Source organism: Anguilla rostrata, chromosome 5 (genome assembly GCF_018555375.3).
Source record: "Anguilla rostrata isolate EN2019 chromosome 5, ASM1855537v3, whole genome shotgun sequence".
Lineage (NCBI taxonomy): Eukaryota > Metazoa > Chordata > Actinopteri > Anguilliformes > Anguillidae > Anguilla > Anguilla rostrata.
In genome coordinates this window covers 5,490,790-5,514,108 of record NC_057937.1, presented here as the reverse complement: position 1 = coordinate 5,514,108, position 23,319 = coordinate 5,490,790, and the positions used below count along the sequence as shown (strand labels likewise).

At 46.6% G+C, this 23,319-nt stretch overlaps 1 protein-coding gene across 1 annotated transcript in view; it reads left to right on the top strand.

Moving 5' to 3' along the window:
- The first annotated feature begins 1,147 nt into the window (after positions 1-1,147).
- Positions 1,148-23,319, top strand: part of gfra4a (GDNF family receptor alpha 4a) — a 270,692-nt gene continuing 248,520 nt past the window's right edge. The window contains exon 1 of the mRNA XM_064334720.1: positions 1,148-1,325. The gene's annotated coding sequence lies outside the window, so the exon portion shown is untranslated. The remainder of the gene's footprint in view (positions 1,326-23,319) is intronic.

The following is a 23,319-nucleotide window of genomic DNA, read 5'->3' as shown; positions in this document are numbered from 1 at the left end:
ACTGCAGCAAAGGCATCGAACCTGGAGACAGATTTCTCTCATCTGGTCAAAGAGACAGATGCCCACAGCTTACAGCTGTCAGCGTATGCTTGACAATCAAAAAAAAAAAAAACATGTCAGTACAAGGTCACATGTCACATTCAAATCAAACTGTAGACAAAGGATCCCTTTCAGAACACACGCCGCGAATCTCTTAGTAAACCTGAATCGCGTACATCCCACGCGCGTACTCTAGGTGTCTAAAAAACACCACGAGACGTGCACTGCATGTAGGGTTCAGTCTGTCGCTATGCAAATTGAGGTGAATGAGAAAAGCAACATCAGGTTGGAAAGATGGCAGTTATCCAAGCTGTCTGAAACAACTGAGAGCTCCTTTGGGCGAGAGATTCTCACTGACATGTCCTGTTGAGCATCATTCGCCCCCCCCACCCCCTCCAAAACTTGAAAACAAAAATTCAATTTATTTTTTTAACAGCAGATATTTTCATTGCTTAAACAATATAGAGTTGTGGAAAACGATTTTGACGTGACATGAGTTTGATTTTAACAGACTCGAGTCTCAAGCGTTGGGAAAAAAGCACATTTTTGCAAACAGATCGATAGCTAACCAGGGAAATAGCAAGTTGGCTGCCTATATTTTTCATTAATGTAAAAAAATGGGGTCGCTTCTTACACTTCAAATAAACGGAGTCAGATTTTGTAAAATAAGCCCGAAAACCCACACCCCACGACTTCTGAGTTTTTGAAGGGACTTCATATAAACATAGCATTCATAAGCAGATTTGGCAACACTGTTGGCGATGTCTTTCATGACGTGAACTGGTTTATTAGGCTATATTTCGCCAGCAGGCGGCAGTAGCTATACAATTATGCCGTTCATTTTAGCGGAGAGTGAACTTCGGTAGTAGAAGACGCTATCTACCCTCGGAACAAAAACGTAAGCCTATGCGTTTCTCGGCAAGCTTAAGTTCTCTGTTTACAATTATAGGGCCGTCCAGTAAATAGCAGAATAACAGTGTTAGCCTATTTGCCAAGTAGATTTCATCTGTTTGTTATTCCGAGTTATTTAGCTAACAAACAAACAACACATTGCCAGTTGATTGGTTGTTAGTGAGTTTTGTTAACGGGGAGTTAACGTTAACGTGCTCTTGTGCTGGGAACATAACGCGACCCAGCATTTCACAACGATTCACTGTAACGGTGTGAATGATCGGGCAGCTACTTCACTGAGCGAATATCTCGAAACTTAAAAGTGTTTTTTTCCCCCCAGGCCATCATTCATCATTCGGCTTGAATCGTTTGACCTCATCAGGCACCTGTTACAGGTAGGTGAGCAACAGGTGTGAACATACCCAAGATATTTTGGGATAGTAGGCAATGGTCATCTGTTGATAGCACCCTATGGCCTCCAACGTAACTATGCGGATCGGAAGTGTGGGAAAGTGTGAAAATTAATTCTAGCGATAGCATATGTGGGAGCCGCTTGTCCATGGATTAAGCACTGAAAAGTTTAAGCACGTTCGTTGGATCTGTGTGACCTTCTCTGTCATTTTATTATTTCGTTCTCTCTTAGCCTGGGCTCCCACTAAAACAATTACCTCATTGTAACTCACCTACCCTACAGAACCGCAAATGATAAAGTAAATAAAATCTTAGACTAACTGAAAATGCTTCTGCTTTGCCATGCCACCTGCATAGAATCTCAACGTATTGTTTTTATCTATGTCGAATGCTGAAAGGAATGTGCTTTGTACCGGTTAAACGATTTGCATTGGCAAAAATAAATAAATAAGAACTGCAATTCTTACCTATATGTTATTGTAATTATGGCAGCTCTTTAGTGATTGGTTGGGGGACCATGAAATGGATAAGGGGCTAACAGCTCGTGCACCAAAGTAAATGGAAAACTGACTCATAATGCCACAGAATGTTCATAATGTGCATTACGGCGTTACTATGGTGACGTAGGGTCCATCTTTAGCAGCACTGGCTTTTGAAGTGTTTTCCTTCGATGCCATTCAAACTCACAGCACTGGAAAGTTTGTATGCCGGTTGACTCCCTATATATATATATATATATATATATATATTCTGGCATAATGTTTTGTAAGTAGAGCTTGTCTGTAAAAGAGACCAGGGCTCAGTAGGACCCTCCTGCATAAAGATTGATTAACAATAGTGGCTGCCAGTGTTTTAGCTGCATTAGGGAGAACGTTTTTCGATGTGCTCTTTCGATATGGAGACCAGCTTTTGTCTCGTTCCAAAAACCTTTTTTTGTACACTGTAATTACCAGGCTAAGCGCCAGGTCAGAACTAAACAAAGTTCTAACCTTCAGAAAGTTTAGCAGATGAATGAATGTTATGAAATGCTGTATGTCTGAATGAATTGTGCTGTTCAGATATATCACCCGCCACCCACCATGGTCAACAGTTTGTTGGGCCACCTGATGTTCTGTCTGTGCTTAGCCCCAGCACCCCCCAAGTTCAGAAATGGTTCTTGTGCCTCAACCTCGTGCGATGACCCTGGTGAAGGTTGTTTGAAAGTAGGTCTCAGTGTGGGTGGGGGGTGGGGGGGGTTTCTGACAGAAGGGGCAGGGGGAGTTGACTCCATCATATAAATGCGCTCATAGGTACTGCTTGTGAACTGAAGCACTCCGGGGACTACACTTCACGCAAATTTCCAGCCTTAATTTAGACTCCACCTTGGCCAGTCCTGTCATTGTGTGGGACGTGTACCGCCTCGGTCCCCACACGTCCCTCTGCTTGATTATGGTCTTTAAGCCCCAGCCCTGGCCTTTTAAAGCTCTGCTTATTCAGCAGATTCGACTGATCATTGCCTGATGGGTCGGGGGTGTTTTGTTTTTTTTTTTATTGGAGAAAGACTAACAATTCTCCTTTCAATAACACAGTGGATAAAAATCCTTTCCCTACTCTGTCCTTCTCAACGAGCCTTGATCGGGCTTGCAGCTTTCCAAGGTTGTCGGTTTAGTACCCAGGTCGGGCCGTCGCTGCCGTTGTTTGCCCTTGAGCCAAAAGTGCTTGACCTGAGTCGCTTCTGCAAACATCCGGCTGCATAAATGGATGCTGTGTGAGCCGGGCCAGTCGCTCTAGACGAGAGCGTTTGCTGGCTGCCTAAATTGTACCGTTGAGGTTGTGCTCCGTTCAGAATGCTGGGACAGAAGCCCCGCCCCCCTCCCTTGTTGGATCCTCTGTGGCCTCTGATTGGCCGAGGCTCGTGGGAGCGTGTGCAGAAGCTCCTGGCAGCTGCATCCTGTCTCTCGACTGTTCTCACGCTGAGCCGGCGCTCTCAAAGACTGTGTTTTAGGCCAGCGGCAGACACGGACAGTGGACAGAAAACAGCACATTCATCTAAAACACGAAATCTTAATCTTGAAATAATGTTTCCAGGGAAACCCCAGGAAAAAAAAAAAGAAAACTTGATTGTGTCTAGCAAAGCAAATGTTTGATAGACAGTTTCCCCACTGTGGGTTAGTGTGGAATGGGTGGGCAAGGAGGGCCGCAGCTGTCTGTGGATTTCATGCCAACTTTGTGCTCTTAATGATTTAATTAGACCAATCACTTAGCAGTTGGCATGATATTTTATCTGTATTTCTGGATAAGTTCATGAATGACAGCAGAAGACCTCCTGTGTCCTAGAATGAAACATCTTGTTGTGCTCTAATCTATGGCTAACCCTTTTTTGGAATGTTTTTTTAAATTTAATTCAGTGTGCTAGAACTCCGTTGTCTTCAGTAACCAGTAATGATTGTTGCATCAACATTGGAATGTTCAGTTCAGGACATTCTAATCACATATTTGTGATGTCACACCTTAAAGGGTTAAACATCGGCCCCATAGGAATAGACCTACATGTAAACTGGATCTAACTTCTTGAATGGGAAGAACAGGGTACTAAATATCTTCTCATTTCTGAGAAATGTTAGTGCTGCTTTACTCAGTGGAGGTTTAACCTTAATAGCTGCAAGGTGTAATTAAAAAAAGAAGCTTAATTTTATATTTCCTGACTTAGAATAGAACACGAACCAAGTGTGTGCCAAACTTTGTTTCTGTCTTCCTGTCATCGTAGACTCCAGTCTACATACGAATGGCTTCGACATATATCCAGCAAACAGCAAAAGTGCATGTTTGCTGCAAACGCTAGCATAGTCTTGTATTGCAGTGGGGACCTAATACATAACACACATACATTAAGGAGTATGCTTTCAAATTTTCATTTTTGGCAAGGGGTTTCTTGCTATACCTATAACATTAAGCTTTCGGTTTAGCTGCGTAAAGATAGTTTAGCTGTGTAATCATACCTTTTTTTGTTACAATACAAATTGGTATTTGTTAGGTTAATATTACTGTCATTGATTATAAATGGGGCTCTGTGCCTTCATGGTGATACTGTGTTATTGTATTCCTGAGAATAGTACAGATTTTCTCCAGTACTGCTTATAATTGCAATATAATAATGGAATGGGCTCCCCATCCAGTTTAGAGCAAACACATGGATTTCACTCATAAAAAGAACAATGACAGACGAAGACACGCCATGCTTAAAATTGGAATCTCGCAGTAAGAATAAAGAGTGTTTTTGCTGGAATTGGCCTTGACTTTCATGTCATAAGAAAACATATTGTCAAGATTTTTTTCCCATCATATTTAAGAAGAAAAAAATTAACGTGACAAGAGTCCATTTGAAAGTAATTACTCTGACCCGTTCGGGCGACCCCTGGGGAAATCACTTTTTAAATTGACTTCAGATTGAAGCGCGCGACGATATAAACAAACCGATCCGTACTGTATAATCCAGCCGTATGGAGAAATCTGAAAATCGATATCTCGGGCGTTAGCGTGCTCTTCATCTCTCTTCTCCGCTGCCCGGCTGTAATGAGGGTTTTTTTTTTTTTTTTTTAAACCGCGGAGGCTGTTCAAGCCTATCAGGCGCGCGCGCGTGTACGTTTTCCAGCTCCGCGAACGAGCTTTCGCGTGGGCGGGGTTGTGCGAGTGATAGTGAATTATGACGGGGCTACGCTAATTTAGGGTGATGGGAGGGCAAAGATCGCCTATGAGGCCTCTGAGGCACTGGTGTTTAGCTTTCTCCTTTACTACATCAGCTGAATGGGCAATTACAAAAGCAGCCATTCTTATTATTATAATAATACTGTTTTTTTGGATAATGCTTCGTACGGTGTCCAGCAGCCCAAAGCGCTTCACATGTGAAATGATGATAAAAGCAAGATATAAACTAAAAATATAAGCAGTCTGGGAATGAGGAGATTATGCATGCATGGTACAGTTAAAACCAACACAAACTTATTCAAGAGGAAATCCGGTTTTAGCCAGCGAGATCTCTTAAAAACCCTGTACAGGCAAAACAAACTGACAATGGAAATTGCTGAAGTAACGATGTCTTTAATTTGCGCATATATTATACACAGAGCTGGCCACTGGCGTAAACACTGTGCGGGCATTTCGGGCCACAGCCGTCCATGGACCTCACAATTAATGTTTTTCTTGAAAACACATTTTAATTGTAGAATTTTCACTTTCATGTTTCAGACCACCAGCTCCTTAGGGCTGGCTCTGATTATACATTCTGCATGAGCGTTATAACTATGTGTGTAAATAATAGCGATTGTAATTTGCTTGTTTACTGAAGTTTACATATGAGGACACATTTTGCGGCGTGCTTTCATTGTTTACCATAGCAGTGAAATGCCCCATTCATTATAACGGTTTGCACATAACTGAACAAACCAATTATTTAACGGGTGTGGGTAGCTTATTAATTGGTTTGTGTGTGTGTGTGTGTGTTTGCTTGCTTGCTTGTTTGTTTGTTCATAGACCCATTACCCAGTAAAGCTGTCTGGGGATCCAGGCCCCGGAGAATTGCCACACATTGATGATACAGTAAATCCAAATGTTTTTTTCTTCTTCTTTTTTCTCCGCTTAATATTCAGTTCGCCGTGGGTTCAGTCGAGCTTTAATTAATTATTCCGCGAGCAGTTACCGCAGTGTGCGTCTCTCAGCGTTGCCGGGTGTTTGTGGGTGTTGGTGAAGCTCAGATTCGGGGTTGTATCGCTGCAGAGGGTGCGTTTGACAGGACAGGCTTGGAGCACGTTGATAAGCTCGGTCTTCAGATGCAGGGCTTTCTTTCTTCCTTTCTTTTTTTTTTTTAAAGTCACGGAAACAGACTGCACAGAAAAGTGTCCCCTTACACAGTATTTGGGCACCCTGGCACCTTGTAAATCCAGCCTTGGTTTTAATGCCCTCCCGCCCCCCCACCATTTTCCGGGTTGTTCCCACCAACATGTGTAAATACGGCCGGCGGGACCGTCCCCCGATTTGTCTTGTCAGAAGCGGGACGGGCGCCGTATTTTAGAAATACGGCTGACCCCCACCCCGTCGCCACCGGCCGTTTGGCCACATCATGTCCCATAATTCCAGCGCTTATGTGTGCCTGACAGGCCCGGGGGAGTGAAGGCTGAGGAAATAAATCAGGGCGGTTTTACAGTGAGGGGGGGGGCCTGTCGAAAAGGCGCCGTCGGGGGGGGGGGGGCGCGGGAACGTCACCCTGACAAGGATCTCAGAGCACTACACACCGCCTCGCCTCTGCCTTCTGGGGGTTCGCGGCGAAAAGAAGAAGAAGAAGAAGAAGAAAGAAAAAAAAACGATCGTAAGAAGTTACGGCCGTCTTATTTCATGTCCCGCGCATATGTTAAACCGCGGACCGCCACCCCCCCTGCCCCCCCCACCCGGGGGGGACGAAAATCAGTGGTTTGAGCACAGCGTGGATCTCGAAGCTCGATGTCCCGGCGAAACCCGCGTGCGATGGGGGTTGGCGTGTTTCACACGGGCCGGCCTATAGGCAGGTGCAGGCCTGGTTTCGCAAGTCGTAAAAAAAAGATGTTGCTATTTTGGGCCAGACCTGGAATGTAAATTCTGTTCGGTGGGGGGAGATCTGAAGTTCACACTCGGATTTCTTTGCCGTCTTCTCTTTATACCGAGGCGGTAGAAGTGCACAATATTTCATGCCTGGAAAGTTTTTATTATTTATTTATTTTATTTTTTTCCCCCCGCTCCGCTCTTGACACTTTCAATCTTGGCTTCGATGGCTCTGTTTTAAATGTGTCAAGATCAAAAAAAAAAAAACTTTCTGGTCTTGATATATGAGCATAGGCGAACCTCAGAGTTGACACTGGGGAAACTGCAATCTTTCTTTTATTTATAGGGTGCGAAGTGCAAGTATTTCAAGACCAAAAAAAAAGAAAACCAAAGCACAGACTGTGTATTTATACAGTTATGGAATGCCTCATTCTGACTGAGCTGAGTGTTTAACGACCTCAAAATATATTAATCACCGCACTGCATCTTAAACACTAGTGAGGAGACCCCATATCAAAATCCCAGTTTTATGATTGGTTAATAAATAAAATAATGAATTATTCATCAAGTAATTAAGTGATGGACTAAATGATTGCTTGATTAAATCATACTGGAAATTGTGACTGATGAATGGGATGGGATTTCTGCTATTTTAAACCAATCAGTCGGGTGTTCATTTTGCTTTGAGGCGGGATTTACGGTGGCTGCGTTCCACTCTCCATAGGCGCAGCTGTATTCCAACATTGATTGGCTGCCACATCTGTCTGTCATATCTCAGAATTCTCGAATGCATTTGTCAGTTGGAGCCATTTCTGATTGAATAATGTGTGTCATTAGAAGCAATTTCTGGACCATTGTTGTCCGTTAACCAATAATTTGGGCGATACCCATTACCGAAAGTGTGAAATAAAATTTTTGAAAGCGAGCGTCCCCGCCTATTGATTCTAATGGGAGAGCGAGGTTTCATAAGCCCCGCAGTGAGTAGAGCTGTCGGTGGGTAACCGTGCGTGAGCGACGCTCGTCGCTGGTTCAGATCGGCGTGTCGCTGATGGCGCGTGGTCGCTGCCCATTTCTGCTCTCACGGAGCCTCGTTTCCCCGTCGCTAATGCTCGGCGACGTAGGCCTCACTGCACCGGCTGGGCTCGTCTTTCCGCACGCTCCATTTGGGCTCATCCTCTCTCATTTCCGAAATTATTTTTTTTTCTCTCTCCTCCCCCCCCCCCCCCCATTGCATTTGGCATCTCTCTCGCTCTCTAAACTCATCAGACCGTTTGGTTTTGCGGTGAGGGGGAGAGAAAATGCAGTTTAATTGCGAGACGAAATTAAGGACAAGCATTAATTGAATGCGAGCGGGGAGCGGCGGCGATAACGGTAGCTAATGGCCTGGTTTCCGTTTTGTGAATCGCTGGAATTCTCCTCTCCTCTCTCCTACGCGAAATTGTACAGAAATCCTGCTGATTCCGCATTCGATTACTGAAACAAAGTGTGTTTTTGGGTGCTTAGCATCAATTGGCGGCAGTTTAGTATAATGGGCACGGAGCTGGTCTTGTAATCTGGATGTTGCAGGTTTGATTCCCAGGTAGGACACAGTCGTTGTGCCCTTGAGAAAGGTACTTAACCTGCATTGCTTCAGTATATACGTATATCCAGCTGTATAAATGTGTACAGTGTAAATGCTCTGTAAAGGTTGTGTAAGTCTGGAAAAGCGTATCCGCTAAATGCCTGTAATGTAATGTAATTGCCCTGCTTTACATGTCTGGAAACCCCTCCCCCAGGGCACGCAGAGTTCACGCATGGACGCCATTTTGTGTCCTGGAATTGCGGGGGGAAGAAGACCCCCACACAAACGGCTGTAGTCTCTCATCTTAAGCTTGGTTCTGAGCCCCCAGCCGGACTCCAGTACGGTCTGCATATCCTGTATTTACCCTGCTGAATAAAACATCCAGTGTGGAGGCTTTCTGCGAGAGCCATTTGTTCAGTGCCAAATTTCTCATGAATTTCTCTCCAGGGCATTTCCTGCAAGGCTGGAACCAGCCGAGCAAGACCGAGCGGAAACCTTCAAAAAAAGGTCCCTTTTAATAAGAATGGGTTACGGTCAAAGAGATTTAGAAAGCCACTTAAGAGCGTTTAATAATCATAAGCATGAATAATGTCCCGGGCTTTTAGAAAGGAATATTACTTTTGAATAATCTATCATCGGTTAAATCCTGAGTACGCCTGAGTAATTGATGGCGTCTGGTCATTGTTAATGAATGAGTTTTGGCTTCCGTGTCGCCCGGGGCCACCAACCCTGACTGTGCGGCGCTTTCATATTTAAACACACTTCATTATATTTCAGTTAAAAATAAAAAATATTTTAAAAAACACAATAATCAGAACACGTACTTGTCAAAGCCATCATCCTTGGTGTGGAATGCATTGACACTGTGAGAAAGTTGGATTATGCCAGTTTAGGAAATGTATTTGAAGCGGGGAACTTCACATGAGAGTGGTGTTGACACCCTTCCTTGACCTATGTGATGGTACACTGCTTTTCAAAATGGTTCTGAACCTAAGATGGCTTCATTACTGACGGGTTGAGCCTACCACTCTGCATGTCTGATGTGTGCGTATCCGGAAATTTTAATATTCACTTAGTTGCTGTTAGTAACAGTAATGCCAAATGACAAGATGGTCCTGCACTGAAATATAACAAGCAGGAAAGCTAGGTATCTGGCAAACACTATCAATGTCTTCTAGCTTTCTTTGTTGTCAAGATTGAAATTAGTGTCCACAAAAAAATCTTTATTTCAAGCTCATGTTCATCTGCTTTTCTATTGATTAACTTTAAATCTGGATGACGGATCTTTTTCAGACCTGAGGAGAAAATGATCTGTGGCACGCTGACGTTTTTCAGGCTGTCTAACCCATGCAGGTCTGAGAAATGATGGTCAAATCCACCTTTCGCACAGTAACGGTCTGACTCTTTCCCATAATGCACTGGAAAGGTACCCCAAAACAATGGCATAACGCAACGAACCTGTGATATGAAATCATTATATAAACGAATGCTGATAAAATGAAGTTTTTTTGTTTTTTTTTAATATGATTTTGATGGAATTAATGTCATTTTGGAATGCACTCTCTTTTTATGGGGAAGTGCCATGAGGAGCAGCGGCACATTATATTCAAACTTGCTAACATTAAAAATCAAACGCGTGAATCCTTAAATGGACAAGGAACAGTCCGGAACGTTTCCTTAAGTGGCCCCCTCTGCTAATGGTGAGTGATGGGAGTGTTGGAGCGGGTGGAGGTTTTGGGTGTCGGGGCCGCTTAGTGAAACCTGAAGTCTCCCGATTCCTCGGGGCTCGTCCCTGTCTGTCCCCGTCTGTCCTCGTCTGTCCCCGTTCGTCTCAACCTGTCTCAACTCTGTCCCCGCCTGCCCCAGTTCCGTCCCCGTCTGCCCCAGCTCCATCCCCGCCTGGCCCAGCTCCGTACCTGTCTGTCTCCGTTCCATCCCTGTCTGTCTCAGTTCTGTCCCCGCCTGCCCCCCCTCTGTCCCTGTCTGTCTCAGCTCCGTCCCTGTCTGTCTCCGCTCCATCCCTGTCTGTCTCAGTTCTGTCCCCGCCTGCCCCCCCTCTGTCCCTGTCTGTCTCAGCTCTGTCCCCGCTCCGTCCCCGCTCCTCCTTTAATGCTCTCTGTGTCTCTCTCCGCTTCTCCAAACGGGAAAAAGAAGAGTAACGTCCGAACGCTTTGCGTGGCGGTTTCTCCAGAGCCTCCCTGCCTCCGGGCCCCGGGCCCCCTGTGAGGCGTCTGAGGGGGAGGCCGAGGGGCTCTGAGGGGAGAGGGGCGGGAGAGCGCCTGCTGTGCTCGCCTGATTGTGCCGGATGTTTGGCACCGTTCCTCCACTGCCGCCGACGGAAGAACAAAGCGAAAGACTTTCTCACGGACGCAGACCCAACCTGCCCTCCTCTGAGCGCCTCGGGCCTTAACCACGGTGCTGTTCGCCAATTACTCTTTTGGAGGCAAAGCACAAAGACCTGGCTTGTATATCACTCATTCACACACGTGCACCTTCACTCACACACTCACCTTCTCACTCCCTCACTCACTCACATACTCACACTCACTCCGTCTCTCATTCACACATTCCCTCACTCACTCATGCCCTAACTCTCTCACTCACTCACACACTCACTGTCCCTCCCTCACTCACTCATTCCGTAACACTCTCTCTCACTCACTCATTCGCTCACTCACACAGTCAGTCAGTCACTCGCACTCACACTCACTCGCTCACATTTAGCAGGCTGCAGGATCTCCACTAGGGGGAGCTATTAGCACTCACGGTGCTTCGCATCAGTGCCACTGCGTGTCCTTGTTATGCTTCTCCTCTCTCTGTCTAATTTGGAATGCCCTCTTGTGTATATACACACGAGTGCTTATTGCTGAATTCTCAGATGTCGATTTCGGGAAAGTGCAGACAAGTGTGTGCTCTCCTCTGCAGCCCCAGGCTCCCCCCCCCCCACCCCCCCCCGGCCGGGGAGTGTGCCGCTTTTTGGAGTGTTTCGGCGTTTAAGTGCTTAATTTAAGCATTTGTTTAGCTAAATTGGGAGCCCACACACCTGCTTTCCAAGTCCTAATGAGGCTGTACTGTTTGAGAGGAATTCACAAAAAGACCTGCAGACACTGCACTGTGCACCCCTGTTTTACAGTTTTGTGAATAGTGATGGAAAGGAGAGCGCTCATTGCCACTGGTATGTTCATAACGCTCAGCTATCCAGTTTAAATTGAGGATCTGTGCTGTCTGCGGTGGGGTGCATGCTGGGAAAAGTCACGCCCTGGCTCTTAACTTCCAGTTGGCCACCAGTGGCAACGTGCACACTGAGACTCTGCAGCACAGCCAGTTGAACTCATTTGTTAGTTTTGGTGACTGCTTCAAACTCCGTTCAGCTTTCAGTTTTATTTTTAAAAAGTACAGTTTATTTGCAAATTAAAAATTGAATCTCTCCTATATCTGTAATGGCTGCCACCACCTCTCAAACGAGTTCAGTGTGCAGACGGTAGGATTTTATGACATGAACTGAAGAAGAGCCCTCAGTTACAGGCTTATTTTCAGCTTCAAGAAAATGCTCTGCGTTGCTACCTAAGAATACAAAACACTGAAAGCAAAGCACAGGAAAAACTGAAGTTTTATCTTGAAGTCAGCAAAGCATTTTCTAAAACTAAAACCGCTTTGATTAAAAAAAATAAATACATTTTCTCTGCTGCCATTGACCAGGAGTTGGTCAGCATCTCATAGTTTGTGTGAATGGCAACCTTCCCCTTTGACTGCCTCTCTGACTCCGATTCGTGATGGTGTGAAACACGCTGGATTTGTCCTGAAAGGGCAGGTTTATTTCCCTGGACTCTGGTGCTTTCAGCAGCCCGGAGCTGTGAGTCTGTAAGTCTGGCACGCAAGGCTGCTTTTACTCTGTACTACAGTCATTTCCATTAGGTTTGATAAAAGCCATGAATGGCCGCGTTTGCACTTAGCGCTACACACACACACACGCGCACACATAAACACACGTACTGCGTACACACACACATACACACACACGGGATGACACACACATACACATGCATGCACACACACACACACGCATATGCACACCATCCTGTCACCACAGCAATCCACAAATGCCACACACACACATATTGCGTGCACACACACACACTACACACCACAGACTCACACACGCTACACACACACACACTACACAATGCACACTCACACACGCTACACACATGCACATAGTGAAAGACCCTTTTTATCAGGACAGTAAGTGTGAGAAAGGAGGCGGGTGATTCTCCTTAAGAACACGCAGCCGTAGAGACGCCTTCCACGCAACATTACAGAAACGGTTCATTCTGAAGATCCATCCACCGGCAAATTGTATTTTCAGATTTGCACCGTGAGTGATGGGGGATTTAACGTTGTAGGAGCTCAGTCCTGCTCGGAAACCTCTTTCTCTTTGATAGGAAGATCCAAAGGCATATGGAGAGGGCGAATAGTCGCAGTTTTGCCAAAAAAAAAATAAAAATGAAAAAGAGAGAGAAACTGAAGTCTTGTCGCCTCCTAAGCTCTAAAAGGAAACTGATCTGGGAAAAAATATCACACCTTTCTGTGTGCAAGAAAATGCTTGAATCCCTCCTGGACTAACTTGTTAGATCATTCTAGAAGGAAAGGGCACCTACAAATAGCATATCTCAACATTTGATGGCATCTCACCTGTCAATCAGTGAGACCACGCCCATTTGAAGGTGAGCGCGTCAGACGTTTGCTCTGTGTGAGGAAGATGGGGGCCTGGAGGAAAATACATTTACTTGCAGCTGGGACCTGTAATTAAAGAAATGCGCTCCCCCCCCCCCCCCCCCCCCCCCCATGCAAAAAGCTGACTTTCAACAGCAGTTAACCCTTTTTCAGTGTCACTGTATTTTAAGTTATTTTTGAGGATGAGTGACTTATCCCTCAGAAAAGCTCTGTGATCTTATTTGCCAAAATTCAAGGTTGTGACATAAGATTATTCTGAATTCAGCTCGTGTGCTTTTAAAGGAGAGAACTTTACCTTTTCCCCTTGTACGGGTGTCTCGGGGGAACCGGTACTGTAGGGTAACGTTTATTGACCCCCCTTTTTTTCCCCCTCAAGTTTCCAGGGGTTTGCTTTGAACGTCATCGTTCCAGTGCCGCTACGTACTGTGCGGCAGTGGAGTGCTCGCGGTGGGCAGTTACGCTGTGGGATTTTATTGAGTAGTGTGTGGAATATACAGACGCGTGAAGGTCGGCATGGTGACCTTGAGACGCTGAAGAGATGATGTCCCGCTGCTGGTAGATCCTAGCGGCGGAAATGACATTCAGCGAGAATGACAGAATGACACTGTGCACTTCATTCCCCATACCTGTGTGTGTGTGTGTGTCTGTGTGTGCATGTGCACGTGTGTTTGTGTGTGCGCATGTACATGTGTGTACCTGCATGTGTGTGCTCTCTGTGTGTGCGTCTGTGTGTGCACGTGTGTGTGTGTGTCTGTGTGTGCATGTGCACGTGTGTTTGTGTGTGCACGTGTACGTGTGTGCTCTCTGTGTACGCGTGTACATATGTGTACCTGCATGTGTGTGCTCTCTGTGTGTGCACGTGTGTGTGTGCATGCGCACGTGTGTCTGTGTGTGCATGTGCACGTGTGTTTGTGTGTGCACGTGTACATGTGTGTGCTCTCTGCGTGTGCACGTGTACGTATACCTGTGTGTGTGCGTCTGTGTGTGTGTGTGTCTGTCTGTGTGTGCACATGTACATGTGTGTGCCGGAATGCGTGTGAGCAGCACTCTAAATGTCACTGTGCATCGCCTTCTCCGTGAGATGGAGTCATATCTTCTCTTTGTCAGGAATATGAGAGAAAGTCTGATGCCATCAGAAAAATAGGAAACGGTTGGTTGGCTTTTCCCCTGTGGCTTAGTTCTCAAAACTTTCAGCAAGTCTGTGCGTCTCCGTGTCTGTCCTGCGCGAAGATTCTGCTCTGGCATAAACTACGTCTGTCAAAGACATGCACCATATGCCATCCACAGTCAACCTGGAGCTGTGTTTAAAAAAAGACAAACAAAAAAAAAAAAAACTGAAACAAACAAAACAAAATAAACACTTTTCTGACTCCTACACAACCCCCAGGAGACAACATGCCTCCCAGGAAGTTATGCATTTTCATTTCTTTTTTTATTCTCATGTGTTGTTTTTTTTTTTTTTTTTTTTTTTTTTTTTAAGAGAACCTCTGCCACTGTCCTGAATGGAAGATGGATAACTCTGTTACAGAAGAGCATGTCATATGGAATGACAGGGGTATGTATCAGGAGGATAAGTGTTCCAATGAGTCAACCCCTCCCTCTAAAGCTAACAATTCTGCGGTTATCTGGGTCCTTCCCAGGCCCCATCCTAATTCACGTGTGCCTTCTGTCCACACTGGCGAATGGTGACTCATCTGTCCCAGAATCTCTCCACGAATGAATGCGGCTGATCACACGATGGGCAAGAGGACTGTTGTGGCACGTGCCGCCACCCATCCTGGCAGACCATGTGTGCTCTCCAGCATCAAAACCCACAGCTCTCCAGGATCAGAACCCGTGGCTCTCCAGGATCAGAACCTGTGGCTCTCCAGGATCAGAACCTGTGGCTGTCCAGGAATCAGTGCAAATTCATTGTTTAACGCAGCATGGTAAATGGTAAATGGACTGCATTTATATAGCGCTTTTATCCAAAGCGCTTTACAATTGATGCCTCTCATTCGCCAGAGCAGTTAGGGGTTAGGGGTTAGGTGTCTTGCTCAAGGACACTTCGACACGCCCAGGGCGGGGTTTGAACCGGCAACCCTCCAACTGCCAGACAATCGGTCTTACCTCCTGAGCTATGTTGCCTGTAAGCAGCAGAGCTTTACCCGGTACGTGCCAGACAAGAGCTTCACCACAGAATATTGCACCTGTCTATATTTCAGACTACTTTTCTCGGCAGAACTTTTCTTTAATGTCATCACTGCAGAGCTGTTCTGATTTCTCTGCTGTCTCAGGGACATGTTTACCGAGGCGGCCATTTTGTCCTCCTCACGCTCTCCCGCCCGTCGCGTTCTCCCCGGGGAAGAGGATCTCTGGCACAGGTTGCCGCGGCGACGTGACGGATGCCGTCCTGAACTCTCCCTTTTAAACCTCCTCCAGACTGACAGATTGGAATGTCTGTCATAGTTCCGCCGGATGACTCGCCGCAGCCGAATGTTTGCGCGGGGATTTTGGCACGGCGTGACGCACGTCTCCCGTCCTGTGAGTACGCCGAGTGGCGAGAATGGATAGGCTGTGCCTGCTAACGCACGGCAAAATGCCTGCACCCTCTCCAGGGCTGTAATACTACTATTAATACTGCTTAATAATAGTAATAACTAGCAAGCAACAACAATCGAAACTGCTTTAAAAAATTGCAGCATTTTTTTTTAGGCCTCGAGTGAGCAGCAGTTTGGTCATTCCACCAAAAGATGGCGCCACAGTTGGTGCAGTTCCTGCGATGCTGGGCACGAGGCTGACGAGAATGCCGACGGGGGCAGAAGATGATGACATGCAGGATTGTTATTGTTGGCTCTCGTGCAGAATAAGCAGGCTCTCCTTCGGTATTTCTCCAACTCTGTCTGTTTTCCAATGAGGTTCAAGTGCGAGGCAGGGCAGGCAGTGCTAAATTAAGGTGGTTCATAAAGAGGGGAGGGGAGGGGTGGTGATAACTCTACTGAAGTGCTTCAGGCTCCAGACCAATTAGGTGAAGATTACTGAAACTGCCACGGCTGAATTTAATGGGCCATTAGCAGGCCGAACGGGGCCCCGCTTTTGTTTTGCGTGTCTGCTGGGGCCACCTCTTCTTCCACCTTACGTAACTGTCTCGGAGAACGTCTGGAAAAACGATGGACGGTTTGGGAAACGGAGCCACTTGGGTCTTTACACGCGGGCCCGGTGTCCCAGTCTAACGCAGCCTAACGCACAGGTTCTACTCAAAGTTCTGAGGTGGCAGTGTACTATAATGGGAGCTGGTCTTGTAACCTTTAGGTCACAGGTTTGATTCCATGTGTCGAGGTACAGCAGCTTAACCTGCATTGCTTTAGTGTATATCCAGCTTGTGTAATTGGATACAATGTAAATTCTATGTAAAAAGTTGTGTAAGTCGCTCTGGATAAGAGCGTCTGCTAAATGCCTATAATGCAATGGCAGTGTAGTGTGACTCTGAGAAAACTGGGCTTGTAGCTCAAACTTGTTGTGGGTTCAGTACCCATCTGCGGCACTGCCATAGTATCATTGGGCAAGGTACTTAACCTGTATTGTTTGAGTAAAAATATCTGGTTATATGCAATTTGTGTACTTTCTCTGGATGAGAATGTCTGTGAAATCCTATAGTGTAGGTTCTGGAGTTGCAGTGTCGTTCTCTGTGGCGGGGTGTGACCCACAGCCACTGGTCTTTGGTGGAGGGATATGCCCATTGGGCTGGAATTCTAATCTTCTCTGTGACATCACAGAGGGGGAGGATAACATGACATCACAGAGGGGGAAGATAACGTGACATCACTGAGGGGGAGGATAACTTTAACTGCTCAGTCCAGATCTGGGAACAAAGGAAATATGTGTGGAACGAAGTACTCTGAAATGCACTGTCAATATGCAAAGCGTTCTTTAAATGAAAGCTTGTTTAAAAACTTTTACTTTGATTTTTGCAAAGCAAGTTTCCAGTGTTTACCCAAATCAATGACTTGAGTCTGAGTCTGAAAAATCTTTCTGTGTGTGCGTGTGTGAGCTTGTGTGTGAGTGCGTGCATGTGTGTCTGTGCGTGCACGTGTGTGTGTGGTTGTGTGCATGTGCACACGTGTGTGTGTGTGTGTGTGTGTGTGCCTGCATGTGTATGTCCATGCCTGTGTTTTGTATCTGACAGTGTTTAATAAGATTGCTGGGATAGACTGCAGAGCACTGCTCCCATAGGCCAGCAGTGTTTTCTTCCTTATGAAGTCTGTGTTTAATGACTATGTGAGCAACAGGGGGACTGCGCACTCTTATCTTCCTGTTTCAAACAGAGCAAGAGTAAGGAATGAGTACACCACACTCGTGGATAGCCCTCCACACACACACACACACACTCACGCACATTAACACTCACTATCTTTCTCACACACACACACCCTCTCACGCGTGCGCGCACACACACACACGCACACTAACTCTCACTAGCTTTCTCTATTTCACACACACAATTACCACTCACTCTCTCTCTCTCTCTCTCTCTCTCTCTCTTCTGCTGCTTTTTGGAGAATAAATTAAGCAACCAGCCATTGAATACCATGTCTTTGTGATTAGGACCGTGGAGTAAATAGTCTACAGGAATGAGGCGGTATCTGCGTGCAGTAGGTGAACTCCCCATACTGTGAGGTCATTAGTTAACAGAGTTTATTATATATGGCCTGGACTTTTTAGTACACAGGCATCACTTACATCCATAGCACAGTAAATAAAGTGATTTTAACCGTGCTGCTTCTTCGTTTTGTGCGTCTGTCCGGCCTGGACTTCAGGACAAACAGACAGGCAGGTTCTCTGGGTTCCGGGCACCCTTTGGGTGTAAAGCAGCATCTCCCTGACCCCATTCACTGGCTCTGGAGTCCCTTTTGACTGTCAGACAAAACACTGTTTTCAGACTAGTATTTAACCGAACGTGCGTATAGGGTCGTGGCGCAGTGTGTTCGTTTGCATTGGCGTTAATGCGCGCAAACTGAATTTCACATAAGAATGGTTGTGAGGTGCAAGCCGCCAAAATGGACAGCTGGTTTATCGCGGCCAATCAGACGCTGGTTTATCACGCCGAATCACGCGATGAGAACCGCATCCTGTCCCACGCCGGGGACCCCGAAGGCTCATTTTCGTTTTGGCTGACACCCGGCGGTCCGATTCCCGTCTGCGTTTCCCCGCTAACGGTCCCGCTCGCGATCGGTATCCCACAATGCATTGGCTGCGCCCTTCCCGCCGCTGTCTGTCGCTCGGAGACGCCCGGCGGCTTTCCCGCGATGCGAGCCGCGCTCCCCGCTGCCCGCCGCTCCTCCCGCCGTTACCGCCATCAGAAATTAATCCTCCATGACACCATCTGGCTCCGTCCCCGCGGGCTGCTCATTAATTACAGAGCAGCGCGGCGGGTCCTGCCTTTCTCTTCCTCTCTTTCTCTTCCTGCCTTTCTCTTCCTCTCTTTCTCTTCCTGCCTTTCTCTTCCTCTCTTTCTCTTCCTGCCTTTCTCTTCCTCTCTTTCTCTTCCTCTCTTCCTCTTCCTGCCTTTCTCTTCCTGCCTTTCTCTTCCTCTCTTCCTCTTCCTGCCTTTCTCTTCCTGCCTTTCTCTTCCTCTCTTTCTCTTCCTGCCTTTCTCTTCCTGCCTTTCGCTTCCTCTCTTTCACTTCCTGCCTTTCTCTTCCTGTCTTTCGCTTCCTCTCTTTCTCTTCCTCTCTTTCACTTCCTGCCTTTCGCTTCCTCTCTTTCACTTCCTGCCTTTCTCTTCCTCTCTTTCACTTCCTGCCTTTCGCTTCCTCTCTTTCACTTCCTGCCTTTCTCTTCCTCTCTTTCTCTTCCTGCCTTTCTCTTCCTCTCTTTCACTTCCTGCCTTTCGCTTCCTCTCGTTCACTTCCTCTCTTTCACTTCCAGCCTTTTGCTTCCTCTCTTTTTCTTCCTCTCTTTAGCTTCTTGCCTTTCGCTTCCTCTCTTTCACTTCCTCTTTCTCTTCTTCCCGCCGTTCCCGCCATCCCTGAGTGATGGGACGGCCCCTCAGTGTGTAAATCGAGGGGGGGGGGGGGGTGGAAGACGTGCGCCTCCCACGTGCAGACAGAACCCCCTAAAACGCCCGTAAAGGGAGACAGACGCCCCACGCTCAGTTTAGAAGGGGGCACCTTCATCCTGCTCCTGGAGCCTGCTCATCACCAATAAAGCCCGGGACACGCTGGAAATGAGACAGATAAATCACTCCTGGGGTGCGCTCTCCCCCTTCAGCCGACCGAGCCGCTCCCCATCGGGGGACTGAGCGAGCGGAGATGAATATCTTACCGCTCGGCGGCTGATGTTTGTGAACGATGCTCTAATCAAGGAGGATGTTGCTGGGGAAGTGGTGAGCGTTTTTGGATCGTTTGCCTAAAAAAAAAAAATGTAAACAAAATTCGGTCCGGCTCTCCGTCCCGACTTCAGAGGGGAACACCGCGGACACGTAACACAGTGCTGGAAGTAGAACTGCAGCCAGAGCGAGTTGTGAGGGGGGGCAGTCTGTAGGTCAATCAGCTCAGGAGCCATATACAAACCCTCCCGGGGTGGGGGGTGTTGGATCCCCCACTTGGCAACCTCAGAGTTTTGGTTCCTTCTCTGTCTGTTCCCCTCTCTGCTTGCTGGCTGTCTGAGTAAAGCACAGAGTCTGAGGAGGGGGAGATGGGGGGAGAGGGGGGCGGCGCAGCCTGTCCTTTTAAAGAATGGGAAACGCAGGCCCCGCTGCCGCTGGTGTGCACGCTCGTCGAGCGAGGACGGGGCGCGCTGAAACGGATCAGGTGATGGATGCCGCCGCGGGCGAGAACTCGTCCTGGAACCGCGGTAATGACGCGGCCGCCAGGACACCCCCCGCCCCCCCCCCACCCAGGAATCACCAAAAATGTGGAAACGCCAGCCTTATCTGTAATTACACTCTCGGCCGCGACGCCACCGAAATCACTCACCCTAATTAACCGGGAAACGCGGAACACAAATCGATATTTCTGTGTGCGCGCAATGGAGCTCAATAATTAATCCCGCGCCTCTCCCACGTCCCACCATCCCCCCCTCCCCATGGTTGGCACGGGCATAACCCCCGTCACTTGAAATAGTTAGCAAAAGATTACTGGGGGGGGGGGGGTTAGACTGTTAGTCTGTGATTTTACTGTGACGCCAAAATATGGCTGAGAAGTCAGAGCGGTCGTTATTCGCGTGGTGGCAGTTACCTGATCTGGAAGGCGCGGTGCACCTGGTGGCGGCTGTGTCAGAAACAACCAGCTTTGAACTCTGCTGCCTCTGCAGAGCAGAGATTCCACTTTGGATTCTGGGTAAATCCTAACGACACGCTTCTGTTTTTTTTTTTTTTTCCTTCCCCGATTGCCTTTTCAACACACGCGCTGTCCTTGAATACTTCCCCTTCGGTCTTCTCAAACCAATCGGATCTTCTTCTGCCCGTTGATCCGTCACCCTTGACAGCTGCTGGACCAATCAGTGCGCTTGTGTCAGCCCGGCGAGAGGGATTCTCTCAATACGGCTCAAGGGATTTATCCCCAGCGTTGCAATAAACAGCAATGTGATGTAGGCCATTTCAAGCGGTCTGAAAGGGGAGAGGAAATGAATGGGCGTAATAAGCTCATAATTTGGTTAAAAGAGCAGTAAGGGACCCTTTGAAATGGCCACGGTAAAAAATAAATTTTATTTTTGAGAAAGCCATGCTTCTGGGGAGCAGCACTGGCAAAACAAATTCACGCCAACTGTGGCCGTTCGAGGCGTTTTCTTCTTTTCATTTAGCTTTCCTGGTGGTACGTTTCCAGCGTGATTGTTTTTTTGGAACAATGTTAATAAACACCCTGCGTGACCGCATGCTGGATTGAATTTGTCGGCTTTTTACTGAGATCAGGTCGTCTTAAAACGGCAAAAAGAAAAAGAAGAATAATAAGCACTTGCACGAAGACGGTGTTCAGGGCTGAATCAGCTCCAGTCCTGGCCATGGTGCCACTTCTATTCTTCTTCTCAGGCGGAATGTTTTGTGATGTCAGCGGACAGGGAGCCAATCAGGAAAGACCAACCTGGTCCCGCCCCCTCAGACTCCAGACTTTTGATCTAGAGGGTCATGTGACTAGGTTGTTAATATGTCTGGCCATTAAACGGCAAAAGTGATTATTTTGAGTCCAAGTCGACCTTTACAGTCTTGTTGCAGTTTGATATATTGTTTGGGGGGGGGGGGGCGGTGGGGGGGATGCGGGGTGGTGGTTGTCAGGGTCTGGTATGTGTAATATAAATAATATATAATATCATATAATACTATGGCAGGGTTCTTCCTGCGATTTCAGATTTCTTCCCACCGGAGCCTGGTAGTGTTTGGGTTGGGGGGGGGGGGGCGTTTTCCGCCAGCGTGCGACTCCACACGCGAGGAGGAGCTTTGCACCTTCACCTGGGTGAACGACAGGTTCTTATTTTCCCTCCTTAAAGGTGACGCGTTTATGGCAAGGCGAGAGCGTCTCGCGATGAAATTCCCCCACGCACCCCTTTGCGAAAGGTTGTTAAACAAGAAAGTTTCCCGTCGGTGTGTTTCTGTGAACAAAGAGGATGTTTAGCGGATAAGATTGAGACTGCGGTGTTTTGATATCTAAGAGAGTTTAAATAAATTGGCAGTGTAGTGTAATGGCTTAGGAGTTGGTCTTGTAGCCTAAAGTTGCATTCATTCCGTAGACACTGCAGTTGCCTTTGAGCAAGTACTAACTGCATTGCTGCAGTATATATCCAGCTGTATAATTGGATACAATGTAAGTCGCTCTGGATAAGAGCGTCTGCTAAATGCCTGTAATATATATAAAATACGAAAAAGAAACAGATTTTTACAGGTTTACTGTGACACAGCCTGTCATCCCTCTGTGTTTGGTGTAATTACACGGGCATTGGGGACTGCAGTGTGTAAAATGTATCATTTTTAAACTGTATTATGGTCAGGAAACCTGGCTTGCTACTCCAGGGTTGTAGGTTGTACTCTTGAACTAGAGTTACTTCAGTAAAATATCCATCTGTATAAATGGATTGTAAAGGGTGTGAGCGGTTTAAGCCTCTCAGAATGAGAGTGTCCGTTAAATGGCTAAAATTGTAAATGTAAATGAAAGGACGGAGCTATGGACTGAGGTGTCGATAGAGGTTTGTTGAAGCAGAATAACGTGTATGATGCCTGTGGAGAGAGAGCAAGCCCAAGCCTCCAGATAATTGCATTGCTCTCAGTAACTAACCGTGTGATTGGCTGGAACAAAAACAACAAACAAGTTTGGCTAGCGCTGGTGTACACTCTAAGATCGGCCCATTTAATTGGCTATTTTTGGATCACTTTGATACATTACTTTCTGTAGTTTTTTTTCTCTTTTCCTCAAGACATTTCTCATTTTAAGCATAGCTCTGTGTGTGATGTTAATAGAGCAAAATTTGTCAACAGCAGATGAGTTCTCACTTGATCTGTGTAGTTAAACAACAGGGTTAACACGTAATTCATTGATATCTGTCCTCTTGGGAAATTAAGGCAACGGGTGAATTTATGTACTCTGGAACTCTGGAGTCAACACAAAAAAGGTTTACGAAATTGGGTCCCCTTTAATGAAACGCGATTAGAGGAAGATTAGTTCATAAAACAAATTTAATACCAAATGAACCGTGAGATTAATTTAATTGGAAGCGCTTTACAGATGCAGGCATCAGGGGCAGCATGAGACGAATATTAGTTTGTTAAAATTAGGCCCACCGTAGCTGTTTCTACACCAGCCCATTGTAATAACGCGTGTGATTAGAACAACAAGCAACAGCTGCCACAGGGAAAAGCTCCTGTTGATAAAATAGTAATAATAATAATAATGATGAAATTATTGTATTTTTGACGAGAAGAAAACTCAGCAAAGAAAAGAAAACAGCAACAATGACTTACATATGACTGTAGCGGACGTTGTGCTATAGCTGGCTAATACCAGTAAGTAGCTGCATAACTCAGACTTAAATACTGCAGCATCCAGCTGTCGGTCTGTACTACTGTGAGTGTAGAACAAGCTCGTTTAGAGGCCTGCCCCCCCCCCCTTGTAAGTACATGTCAGTATTACGGGCAATTTTAATAGAGAATTATGGTATAATCCCAC